The following is a 14215-nucleotide window of genomic DNA, read 5'->3' on the forward strand; positions in this document are numbered from 1 at the left end:
TTTAACCAGCAGCTTTATTTAACTTCGATTTCAAAATTTAGTACTTCAGATTGAGTAATTGCAGACTCAGTGACTTCTGATTTATTTATTTTCTCGTGAACTGTTGTATTGCGACAACTTTCTGTTACCACGCTAGTGATTACTTGCTTAATTTTCTTTGCCATTACTTACTCAATATCCTGTATATTCATTGCCCTAGTGGGTTGGCGACCGTTTACTTATCCCTTTTCTGCTAATCAGAATTTTTTTATTATCAGTATCTTTTGTATTAAAATATTACGTGGTGCTTTTTTCCTCCATGTGTGGTTCGTGAGCGATTGCACTAATTGCCACCTATTTTAAAATTACTACCAGTATTTAGATTAGCTTTAGAATAGATTCTTCCTACTAACCACTATTATTTTCCTTCGTTAACAATAGTCTTAATCATTGTAAAATTTCATTAGCCATAGGCGGTCACAGTCAATTATATCGTAATCCACTAGACTGATTAGGAAGAGGGGTGTTACAAATGAAAAGAGTGGGCAGCTCCACACCTCCAGGAAGACGACGTTCAGCGCCCACGGTCAACACTGCCTCAATCAGCCGTCCATCGCTGGTCGGTCCCAGTTCAGTCGCAGACATCTATAGCTTCAGTACTTCTGCTAGTGATAACTGTGGGTAAAGTAATTGCATGTAGGTGGCATAGGAAGAACACCAAGCCACCTCATACGGAGAAGTTACATTTCTTTCGTTTTAGAAATATTGTGTTCTTTCATCCCCATGAACCATGGTCCTCGCCTTTGGTGGGGAGGCTTGCGTGCCTCAGCGATACAGATGGCCGTACCGTAGGTGCAACCACAACGGAGGGGTATCTGTTGAGAGGCCAGACAAACGTGTGGTTCCTGAAGAGGGTCAGCAGCCTTTTCAGTAGTTGCAGGGGCAACAGTCTGGATGATTGACTGATCTGGCCTTGTAACAATAACCAAAACGGCCTTGCTGCTCTGGTACTGCGAACGGCTGAAAGCAAGGGGAAACTACAGCCGTAATTTTTCCCGAGGGCATGCAGCTTTACTGTATGGTTAAATGATGGCGTCCTCTTGGGCATAATATTCCGGAGATAAAATAAGCCCTCATTCGGGTTTCTGGGCGGGGACTACTCAGGAGGATGTCTTTATCAGGAGAAAGGAAACTGGCGTTCTACGTGTCGGATCGTGGAATGTCAGATCCCTTAATCGGACAGGTGGGTTAGAAAATTTGAAAAGGGTAATGGATAGGTTAAAGTTAGCTATAGTGGGAATTAGTGAAGTTAGATGGCAGGAGGAACAAGATTTCTAGTCAGGTGAATACAGGGTCATAAATACAAAACCAAATAGGTGTAATGCAGGAGTAGGTTTAATAATGAATAAAAAATAGGAGTGTGGGTAAGCTATTACGAAGAGCATAGTGCACGTATTATTGCAGCCAATATAGACTCGAACCCCACGCCTACCACACTAATACAGGTTTATGTGCCAATTAGCTCCTCAGATGACGAACAGATGGATGAAATGTGTGATGAGACAAAAGAAATTATTCAGATAGTGAAGGGTCACGATAACTTAATAGCCATGGGTGACTGGAATTCAATAGTAGAAAAAGTAAGAGAACGAAAAATAGTAGTTGAATATGGAATGGGGGTAAGGAATGAAAGAGGAAGCCGCCTGGTATAATCATCCACAAAGCATAACTTAATCATAGCTAACACTTGGTTCAAGAATCATGAAAGAAGGTTGTATACATGGACGAGGCCTGGAGACACTGGAAGGTTTCAAATAGATTATATAATGATAAGATTTAGGAACCCAGTTTTAAATTGTAAGACATTTCCAGGGGCAGATGTTGACTCTGACCACAATCTAATGGTTATGAACTCTAAATTAAAACTGAAGAAGCTGCAAAAAGGTGGGAATTTAAGGAGGTGGGACCTGGATAAACTGAAAAAACCAGAGGTTGTAGAGTTTCAGAGAGAACGATTAACAAGAATGGGGAAAAGAAATACAGTAGAAGAAGAATGGGTGGCTTTGAGACATGAAATAGTGAAGGCAGCAGAGGATCAAGTAGGTAAAAAGACGAGGGCTATTAGAAATCCTTGGGTAACAGACGAAATATTGAATTTAATTTACGAAAGGAGAAAATATAAAAATGCCGTAAATGAAGCAGGCAAAAAAGAGTACAAACGTCTCAAAAAAGAGGTAGACAGAAAGTGCAAAATGGCTAAGCAGGGATGGCTAGAGGACAAATGTAAACATGTAGAGGCATGTATCACTGGAGGTAAGATAGATACTGCCTACAGGAAAATTAAAGAGACCTTTGGAGAAAAGAGAACCACTTGTATGAGTATCAAGATCTCAGATGGAAACCCAGTTCTAAGTAAAGAAGGGAAAGCAGAAAGATGGAAAGAGTACATAGAGGGTCTATACAATGGTGATGTACTTGAGGACAATATTATGGAAATGGAAGAGAACGTAGATGGAGAAGAAATGGGGGACATGATACTGATTCAAGAGTTTGACAGAGCGCCCAATGACCTAAGTCGAAAGAAGGCCCTGAGAGCAGACAACATTCAATTAGAATTACTGATAGCCCTGGGAGAGCCAGCCCTGACAAAACTCTACAATCTGGTGGGACAGGCGAAATACCCTCAGACTTCAAGAAGAATATAATAATTCCAAAGAGAACAGATGTTGACAGATGTGAAAATTACCAAACTATCAGTTTAATAAATCACGGCTGCAAAGTACTAACACGAATTCTTTATAGACGAATGGAAAAACTGGTAGAAGCCGACCTCGGGGAAGATCAGTTTGGATTCCGTAGAAATGTTGCAACACCTGAGGCACTACTGACCCTACAACTTATCTTAGACGATCGATTCAAAAAAGGGGAACCAAGGTTTCTAGCATTTGTGGACTTACAGTAAGCTTTTGACAGTGTTGACTGGAATACTCTCTTTTAAATTCTATAGGAGGCAGGGGTAAAATACAGGGATCGAAAGGCTATTTACAATTTGTACAGAAACCATATATCAGTTATAAGAGCTGACCGGCATGAAAGGGAAGCAGTGGTTGAGAAGGGAGTGAGACAGAGTTGTAGCCTATGCCCGATGTTATTCAATCTGTATATTGAGCAAGCAGTGAAGGAAACAAAAGAAAAATTGAAGTAGGAATTAAAATCCATGAAGAAGAAATAAAAACTTTGAGGTTCGCTGCTGACATTGTAATACTTTCAGAGACAGCAAAGGACCTGGAAGAGCAGCTGAAAGGAATGGACAGTGCCTTGAATGGAGATATAAGATGAACATCAACAAAAGCAAAACGAGAATGATGGAACGTAGTCGAATTAAATCGGGTGATACTGGTGGTATTAGACTAGGAAATGAGACGCTTAAAGCAGTAAATGAGTTTTGCTGTTTGGGTAGCAAAATAACTGAAGATGGTCGAAGTAGAGAGGACATAAAATGTAGACTGGCAATGACAAGGAAAGGGTTTCTCAAGAAGAGAAATTTGTTAACATGGAGTACAGATTTAAGTGACAGGAAGTCGTTTCTGAAAGCATTTGTGCTGAGTGTGCTTGTACGGAAGTGAAACATGGACGATAAATAGTTTAGACAAGAAGAGAATACTAGCTTTCGATATGTGGTGCTACAGTAGAATGCTGAATATTAGATCGGCAGATCACATACTAACGATGAGTTACTGACTAGAATTGGGGAAAAGAGAAATTTGTGGCAGAACTTGACTAGAAGAAGGGATCAGTTGGTAGGACATTCTGAGACATCAGGGGATCACAAATTTAGTATTGGAGGGCAGCGTGGAGGATAAAAATCATAGAGGGAGACTAAGAGATGAATACACTACGGAGATTCAAAAGCATGTAGGTTGCGGTAGGTACTTGGAGATGAAGAAGCAGGATAGAATAGCATGGAGAGCTGCATCAAACCTCAACAAAAACAACAACAAGAACACCAACAACGGTTGAAAGTTTTATATACAGATCATTTTGGATTACCACCGCCGGCCTTCACAACTTCTCCCCGTCCCTGTTAGTGTCGATGCTGACTCCCACAGTAGCCGGCACAATATTTAAAAGAGATCGCTGGATTACGCACATCGGTAGATAAATTTTTTTTGCTGGTCAGGTACTTATACCGTATCTCCAGAGCCACTTGAGAGTTCAGAGGCACAATACCTGAAATGTGTTTTATCAAACATATTATCAGAAAAATGACAGTGATGGACTTATGGGCACTTCAGACAGCACTGAAGACACACGAACGTTGCATGATAAAAGTCGGTCTTTTTTGAAGATTACGATATAAAGTTCAGGGTCGAGAAACAATGTCGAAAACTGAAAGTACTGTGAAAGGTAAGTGGATGGAAACCCAAAAGAAATATCCATGATATCGTTCGACACTTTCTTGTCGCATTTCCGGGGCCGCTTAAAAGATGGTCGTGAGTTCAGTTCAACCTTTGCACTAATACGACGGATACGAGGATTGAAACTTAGTGGCAACTATTTATTCACAGCCGATACAAAAGAGTTGTAAGTAGGCTGTGTAGATTTTCTTATTGGTAACGCCACGTGGCGCTCTGTATGGAAATCACTGGATGTGCTGTGTGCAGTCTGTGGCTAGTTTGCATTGTGGTCTGCGATTGTAGTGTTGGGCAGCTGGATGTTAACAGCACGTATCGTTGCGCCGTTGGAGGTGAGCCGCCAGCAGTGGCGGATTTGGGGAAGTGAGAGGGCGGATTTTTGAGAGTGGGTGATCTAGACATGTGTCCATCAGAAACAGTACATTTGTAAGAAGGGATGTCATGCTATATATATTATGACTTTTGAACACTATTAAGGTAAACACATAGTCTGTTCTCTATCAAAATCTTTCATTTGCTAACTATGCCTATCAGTAGTTAGTGTCTTCAGTAGTTTGAATCTTTTATTTAGCTAGCAGTATTGACGCTCGTTGTATTGCAGTAGTTTGAGTAACGAAGATTTTTGTGAGGTAAGTGATTTGTGAAACGTATAGGTTTATTTAGTCAGGGCCATTCTCTTGCAAGGATTATTGAAAGTCAGATTGCGTTGCGCTAAAAAAAAATTATTGTGTGTCACTTTAGTGGATGTCTGAGTACGTTCAGTTTTGCTCAGCCCTTTGAAAATCTAATAATGTAAGAGGTTTATCAGCAGAGTAATTCATTAATTTTTCTAAGGGGACGTTACAGAGTTATGTGTTTGAACCTGTTACTGTCCTTCAAAGTAGTCACTAGCGTTGTGTAGAACCCGTTGCCAGCGATGTGGAAGGCGTAGTATACCGTTAGCAGAGCCTGTTGTGGGGCGGCGTATGCAAATTTATTTGTTAATGATAATGGATGTATGTCCTTCCCGGCCGATTAGCAACATATGTGGTGCGGCGGGTGGAATTAATTGTTAATTAAATGTGCCTATGATTTATTTAATGCTGTTGTTTGCCGTTCTCAACACTGGCTCTCTAACTACAATATTGGCAACCAGAAAGTGATTAGCAAAACGTGAAGCCTGTAATTAGAAATCCTAGTGCCCACTTCAACTGAGAAATACACTTATAGCTACAGCTTATAGCTCTGAGGAATTAGGAGATTGTCTGGGATTCATAATCAAAAACGATTCTTTCAAAAATGTTCACTATGTTCTCAAAGTCACAGACCAGAAAGAATCCACACAATCCAACTACCAGAGCAGTTCAGAGTCTAATGCGCTGATGCAACTATAACTTCCAATCAAATGTTTAAGTGAATGCTCGCCATATTTTGATGATAATGTTCATCAAGCGCCACGCTAAATAATTGTACAATGTCTGTCCCGCGGCGGCAAGTGAAAATACGACATACGCGAACTGAAGATAGATCATTAAAGTCATCCCAGAATTAACACTTCACCCGAAAATGATTTCATGCTTACGCGTATCCCGAGTAACTCATTACGGCATCCGAGGCTGTTTCTAGCAATGATACCGACGCGACGCAACTCCCGGCACAGATTGTGCGCTGATCAGCGTCTGGAGAGAACTGGGGCCTTTCTCTCTCGCGCAGCGTTCTTATATATAAAGCCGCGGTGCGGACGGCTAAGGGAACGTCTGATTAAATCGAATCTCCCGACTAGCCGCTGGACTAGTAATGCACCTCTTTAAGTTATTAAATGAATCATTGCTTCCTTTGCTGGTGGCTGGTGAAGATCTCAATTTAAATGTGCAATCAGCACACAGGTAAGTAATCATAATAAAAGTCTTACGTGGCTAAGTCTAATGTTTTGGGCGAGATAATTAATTTAATTACACTATACGTAGTAGACGAGCTCTGAACTTGCCCTTTGGAGATACGCTATCGCTATAGTTTTATAGTTATTCAGTTGAAACTTCTCACATCTTTATGATTATAGCGAATCTCCCTTCTACTTAAATTTAAACATCCTAGCTTTATTTATTCGCCTACTTAATCTATCTTGCTTCCTTAATTTTTAAGACAAAAACCAGAAAATTATGAATTTTTTCTAAAATTTTAATTTGTGAGATCCCAAATACTGTTTCTACTAAATTATTATACAAAAGGAATCTAAACATAAATTTTTAAGTTTCTAGCTCTTTTCTGTTGAGCCAATGATTTTTACAGAAAAACGTCCAAATTTCGAAAATGGTTAAAGCTATTGAACTGATATTCAACACATAATGATATAGCATTACTCCTGACATTCTAGCAACGTTTCAGGTTCTTTACTTAATTTTTAAAGTATTGCGCAACATTTATGACGTCAGAGCTAGTTACAGCGGACTGGTGGCACACAATGGAAAGACTGCTGTGAATTTTATACGGCGTGAATTGGCTGCTTCCCTACACTGTTCTGTTGATAATGTGAATGGAGCGGTCTAAAGTTATGGTGATTCTCGTGTACCACTGTGACGGTGATATCCAAACGCATTACGTTCCTCCACGGCAGACCGTCAATGCACAATTTTTGCACGTTTCTGGAGCATCACCTGCGACCAGCTTTGCGACACTTTCTGCGCACCCCACCCATCATTTTGCATGACAGTGCGCGGATGCATACAGCGCAAGCTGTGGCTGCTCTGTTCGGTCGATGGGACTGGGAAGTACTGTACCATCCACCATACCTTCCGGACTTAACGTCCTTTTGACTTTGATTTGGTTTCGAAGATGAACTACTTAGTGTCATTCCAGAGATTCGACAGGCAGTAGACCGCTCCATTCGCACCATCAACAGACCAGGTTGTGCAAACGGTATACTAAGCTTTCCACACAGCTGGAACAGGTCCTACACAGCGCTGGTGACTACTTCGAAGGACAGTGACAGGTGCAGCAAACATGTAACTGTTTTGTATCGGCTGTGAATAAATAGTTGCCACTATTTAAGTTTCAACCCTCGTATCCATCGTATTAGTGCAAAGGTTGAACTGAACTCACGACCATCTTTTAAGCAATGGGTACTCCATAAATTATATTAGAAGTGTAACAGAGCCAAACACTCGGCGAAGTAAGGAATCAGAAAAAGAAATGTCGGGTACGGCCTTTCTGCCATACATTCCCAGCGTGACGGACAGAATCGGCCGTAAATTGCACAATCATGGCGTAAAGACGATTTTCAAACCGACAAGGAAGATCAAGGAGTGTCTTAGATCGCCGAAGGAGAAAAGGGACCCACTTGCAATGTCGGGAATATACCGTATACCGTGCACATGCGGAAAAGTTTTTGTCGGAATGACTGGGCGATCAATTAACACCAGGATCAAAGAGCATAAGCGACATTGTAGGTTGGGGCAGGTGGAGAAATCGGCCTTGGCAGAGCACGCACTGAGTGAGACCGACCACGTAATAAAATTCTGGCTGTAGAGAAGCACTGTCACACGCGCTTGTTCAGAGAAGCTGTAGAAATACAAAAACACGCGAACAGTTTGAACAAGAAAGAGGAGAGCCTTAAGGTAAACGGATCCTGGCTTCCCGTACTGCAGCGAACGACCGCCGCAGGTAGCAAGAGGAGAACCGCACCGGAAATGACCGCGGAGAAGCCCTCGGACGTTGGAGCGCCAGGCACATATAGTCTGCAGCCGCGAGCTCGTCTCCAGTTCACCACCGGCAATGGAGGGTGAAGCTTTGACAATGCCAGCCACTCGTGCTGGCGAAACGTCAGTAAAGTCATTAGATGAACGTCGGCCGAAGAACCTGAGACAGAAGTCAATAGGCAGTAATGTCACACTGCTATACAAATTTGAATTCAGGATATTTTCTTGGCCAAATAGCAAAAAAACAGGCCGGCTGCAGGTAGGAGTCGCGCTGTAGGGGTTCCGTAGAAAATTAATCAAGTATACAGACAGTTCATTCATTCTGGCAATCGAAAATATCGAAGATTTTAGCCTGTTTTTGGACCATGACACTGGAAAGACATCGGTCACTGGAAATCCAAGACGTTCGAGAATGTCTGACGTCGGCTAAAAAATTATAAAAAATACTTTTTTGGTGTTTTATAATTACACATAAACATTTTATGGATACTTTTCCTTTACTTGCACTGTTAAAACTGGTTTCTTGATAAAGGTCATAAAATGTAGTGTGACTAGAGCCTCCCATAGGGTAGACCGTTCGCCTGGTCGAAGTCTTTCGATTTGACGCCACTTCGGCGTATTGCGCGTCGATGGGGATGAAATGATGATGATTAGGACAACACAACACCTAGTCCCTGAGCGGAGAAAATCTCCGGCCCAGCCGGTAATCGAACCCGCGCCCTTAGGATTGACATTCTGTCGCTCTGACCACTTTTTTGTTAACTCATTTTTTGTTCGTTTTCGTTCGTTGCAAGACATCCGTTTCAGTTCGTCGTTGATCCATTAACTCTGTTTTTTTTTTTTTTTTTTTTTTTTTTTTTTCAGAGGACAGCTAACCCTCTGACCGAACACGCTGAGCTACCGTGCCGGCACCATCCAGCTACCGCGGACTTCATGTTTCTAGCTTAATGGTAAGTACTCTATAAGTTGTGGTGAGTCAGTTCGCGAGATGCAAAATATGTGACATGAGTGGCCGTATCGTTAGTTATTAACCATGTATACGGTTACATTTACTACATCGCAAAGGAAGTATGGACCTTAGTATGAGGCATAAATTTCAACTCGATACGTCTACCTGTTCACGAGAAAAAGGGGTCTTAACAGGCGGGTGGAGACACAGTCGGATAACGAATGACAAAAAATTTTCCTTTGGTGTTATATAATGACAAATTAACACTTTTCTCATTTCCTTTTCACTTTTACGGTTAAATTTTGCTTCTTGCCGAATTTCATGACTCTGGCTCAGTGGAAAATGTTCTACAAATTTTCATGGGTGGGTTTGCGAATATCAATAAATGGCCGTAGCTTTTGACTGCATTGACTTGGAAGCTGGTGTTCTTCTCATTTCCAGGAGACCATAGACCTCAGCATGTGACATAAATTTCAATTGACATGCCTACCGGTTCCTGACAAGAACGGCTTTTAACTTGCGGACGGACATATAACAAGTAACAATTTTTTTTTTCGTTTAATGTAATTAAAAATTCACTCTTTCCGGATTTTTCCTTTGCTTATTCTCTAAAACCTTGCTTCTTGCCAAATCTGATGATTGTATGCCAACGATAAGACCCCTACAGGTTTTGCTGAGTGAGTTCCTGCGTATCAAAATATGTGACTTAAATATCCGTATCTTGTGCTTGCATTTACTTAGAAGCTTCAATTTTTGACCCCGCCAAGGGACCGTAGATCTTAGTTGTGGCTTTTCGTGAGGAAAAGGGGTAGTTAACAGTCTCACAGACGAACAGACAAACTGACGGACAGCAGAGTCATCCTATAAGAGTTTAGTTTCTACCGATTGGGGTACGAAACTTTGAAAAGAGGCTCCAGTCCAACTCTGATAAAAACTTACAAACACTGATCACTCAAAACATTACGAGCATCCATGTAACAGCGAGTTAGTTGACGTATATGGCGTAATACGGCAGCGGTTCTTCGTGCATGTATACCACAGGCCCTGCGTAGGTTTGAAGAGGTATATACGAGGGTGAGTCAAATGAAAATCTTAAATTTGTAATAACAAATCGAAATTTTGCGCCGTAATCTTGGAAGTTGCTAAGCGTGCTACAAACAGGGTGCAGAATGGCCTGTAGGTGGCAGATAGTGCAGATGCACACATGCCGTCGTTGTATCAGTAAAAAGATGGCCACCCCACTTCCGACTTGCACCAGGGAAGAGCAGCGTTCTGTTATTCTTTTTGCGTAGTGAAGGAGTGAAACCTATTGAACTTCATTGACGAATGAAGGTTCAGTACAGTGATGCATGTTTGTCACAGCAGCAAGTCTACGAATGGAGTAGCAAGTTCGCAAATGGTGTGACTTCAGTGGAAGATACTCCTCGTCCAGGTCAGGCACAACGTGTTGTGACTCCACAGAACATTGCAGCAGTTGAAGCCATAGCGAAGGAAAACCGCCCAGTGACACTGAGTGACATTGCAGCATGTTTACAGATTAGTTATGGGTCAGAGCGAGCAAGGAATGGCGACATTCCTCATCACCAAAACCAAAGAAGTTTCGAACAGAACCATCAGCAGGGAAGGTTATGCTGACTCCCTTTTGAGACGAAAAATGCTTCATTTTGGAGCATTACATACCTAGAGGGACCGCTGTCACCAGCGCATCACACAGATCTCCTAAAAATCATCTGCGGCCTGCAATCAAATGAAAGCGACGTGGATTGCTGTCAGCAGGTGTCCTTTTGCAGCATGACAATGCACGGCCCCACAATGCCCGTACAACAGTTGTAACAATCACATACCTCCATTTTGAGTGTGTTCCTTACCCATCATACTCACCAGATCTTGCCCCAAGTGATTTCCATATGTTTCGACCACTCAAAGACGCAATGGGAGAAAAGAAGTTCCGTTCTGATTAACGGGTACGCCACGCGCTGCATGAGTGGTTGCGCGGACTACCAAAAGAATTTTTTTCTAAAGGAATTTATGCAAGCGCTGGAGGACTTGTATTGAACGTGGGGGATATTATGTTCAAAATTGGTTCAGCTTTTTTCCACTTCTGCACATCAAATAATATTTAAAGAAATATTTAAGGTTTTCATTTGACTCACCCTCGTAGTACCAGTTGCCTACGGAAAGGTCTCGAAATTAAACTACGGGTCAGTGGTTCGTGGCCATGGAGCTGGCATCTGTAGCGTCCGAGATAGGTGCCTTCGAGTTCAGGTCAGGCGAATGTTGTTTCTTGGATATTGATGTGAGTTCACTGTCATGCTCCAAAAGCCACTGTAACCCGATTCTGGCCTAGTGACAAATATCAGTTATCCTGCTGGAAGATAGCGTCGCCTTCGGGGAAGACACCAAGCATGAAGGGATACAGGTGGGCCCCAATAATGGTCACGCACTCCACAGCTGCTACGGTGCCTTCTGTTACTATCCCATGCCCCGTGCAAGGGCAGCTGAATATCACCGTAGCAAACTACTGCCCCAGCGGCTTGTGTCCGTGGCGCGTTCGCTTGGATGTACGCCTCGGTACGTTCAAGACCACCGACCGGCGGTAACAAGAAACGTGAGTCATACGACGAGGCGATATGTCTCCACAGACCCATGGCCAAATCACGATGATTTTGTGTTCCCTGCAGTCGTAACTACGTCGTCGAGTCAACACGGTGGTGTGTGGGGCTCGTATGCAGTGGAATTCCGCGTTCGACAGTATGTTCTGTCTTCTCGTCCACTACATATAAACGTCTATCCTGCTTTTCAGAGCGGACAAGCCTCCCCCTCCACGGTTTGGGATGCTGCCTGGATGTGCAACACTTCTTCGCCTACTCTTCATTTCACCATCCTTGGACCAATTTCCATAGATGCTCACGACAGTGTCTTCTTTTGCCAGTGGTAAAAATTTTTGAAAATGTTACCCTATTTGTGTGGAATGCGTAATGGTATTTATTGCAATTCAGCGATAGTATGAATGAGTCGTGACTGTTGATTCTTGCATCAAAGAAGAAATTTAATCACAACTGAAGGCTCCACCTAACACTTCTTTTATCAACTAAGTTTTTGCTAGAGTGCCATCTTGAAGGTCTGGAAATGAATGCCCAATCGAGCATCATATGTGTTTGGCCTGTCTGTCTATTTGTGTATCTACGACGCTATGTCAGTCAAGGTACTTCAAATATGACAGATAGTTTATAAAATTCACTGCAGAAAATATGACTGGAGCTAGTCTGATTCGCTTTTGTACAAAGATCAATAGTTAAATGTGAGCTGGAATTATTCAATAATCACACAGACATTTTGAAGCAAATCAGTAAGTACAGTTAGTAAGCGGTGACTCAAATACTTTCCTACTACACCTTGTAATATTACTACGCCCATACCGAGGCTACACTCCTGGAATTTCGAAGTACACCAACAATATACACATGCTGCTGTTTGCCATCCATATAAGATAAGTCTACACTATATTCACTCTACTTTGTTCGATCCAGAAGCAACTCCTTTCTTGGCCGACCGCGGTGGCCGTGAGGTTCTATGCGTTTCAGTTCGGAACAGTGAGACTGCTATGGTCGAGGTTCGAATCCTGCCTCGGGCATGGATGTGTGTGATGTCTTTAGTTTAGTTAGGTTTAATTAGTTCTAAGTTCTTGGAGACTGATGACCTCAGATGTTAAGTCCCATAGTGCTCAGAGCCATTTGAGCCAACTACTTTCTTCCCCTTCACCAAAACAATACTTCCCTTCACCATGACACAAACCCACCCAATCCTCCTGTTGCTGTTGTTGTTGCCGTCTTCAGTCCAGAGATTGGTTTGCTATTCTATCCTGTGCAAGATTCTTCATCTTCGAGTACATACTGCAACCTACATCCTTCTGAATCTGCTTAGTGTATTCATTCTTTCATTTCCCTCCACGATTTTTACCCTCCACACTGCTCTACAGTACTAAATTGGTGATTTCTTGATGCCTCAGAACGAGTCCCACCAATGGATCCCTTCTTCTACTCGCGTTTGCCACAAACTCCTCTTCTCCCCAATTCTATTCAGTACCTCCTCATTAGTTACGTGATTTACCCATCTAATATTCAGCATTCTTCTGTAGCACCATATTTCCAAAGCTTGTATTCTGTTTTTGTCTCAACTATCTTCCATGTTTCACTTCCTTACATGGTTTCACTCCATAGAAATTCTTTCAGAAATGACTTCCTGACATTTAAATCTATATTCGATGTTAACAAATTTCTCTTCTTCAGAAACGCTTTCCTCGTCATTGCCAGTCTAAATTTTATATCTTCGACCATCATCAGTTATTTTGTTCCCCAAATAGCAAAACTCCTTTACTACTTTAAGTGTCTCATTTCCTAATCTAATTCTCCCAGCATCGCCCGATTTAATTCGACTACATGCCATTATCCTCGTTTTGCTTTTGTTGATGTTCATCTTATATCTTCCTTTCTAGACACTGTCCATTCCGTTCAGCAACTCTTCCAGGTCCTTTGCTGTCTCTGACAGAATTACAATGTCACCGGCAAACCCCAGAGTTTTCATTTCTTATTCCAGGATTTTAATTGCTACTCCGAATTCTTCTTTTGTTTCCTTTACTGCTTGCTATGCGTACTGTTTGAATACCATCGGACATAGGCTGCAACCTTATCTCACTCCCTTCCCAACCACTGCTTACCCTTTCATGCCCCTCGGCTCTTATAACTGCCATCTGGTTTCTGTAAAAATTCTAAATAGCCTTTCGCCCCCTGTGTTTGAACCCTGCCACCTTCAGAATTGGAAAGAGTGTATTCTAGTTAACACCGTGAAAACCTTTCCCTCAGTCTAAAATGGTAGAAACGTAGGTTTGCCTTTACTTAATCAATCTTCTAAGAGTCACTGTTGCTTCGTGTGTTCCAACATTTCTATGGAATCCAACCTGATCTTCCCCGAAGTTGTCTTCTAACCCTCCTAAGTCACCCTAATTTATCACATCTCAATGTTTCAACTTCTCATTGGTTGTAACTTTCACCGAGTCCCTCCTGGAAGCTGTATTCATGAGTGGCACGAGTCACTATACATAACGTGGAATTTACAACTTTGGAAGCAATAATTCAGTTTGAAATTTAAATCATTAGAGACTGTGATGCGTGGAAGTCCAGTGCCTGTTGCACGGGTGT

Source organism: Schistocerca gregaria, chromosome 7 (assembly GCF_023897955.1).
Source record: "Schistocerca gregaria isolate iqSchGreg1 chromosome 7, iqSchGreg1.2, whole genome shotgun sequence".
NCBI classification, from domain to species: domain Eukaryota; kingdom Metazoa; phylum Arthropoda; class Insecta; order Orthoptera; family Acrididae; genus Schistocerca; species Schistocerca gregaria.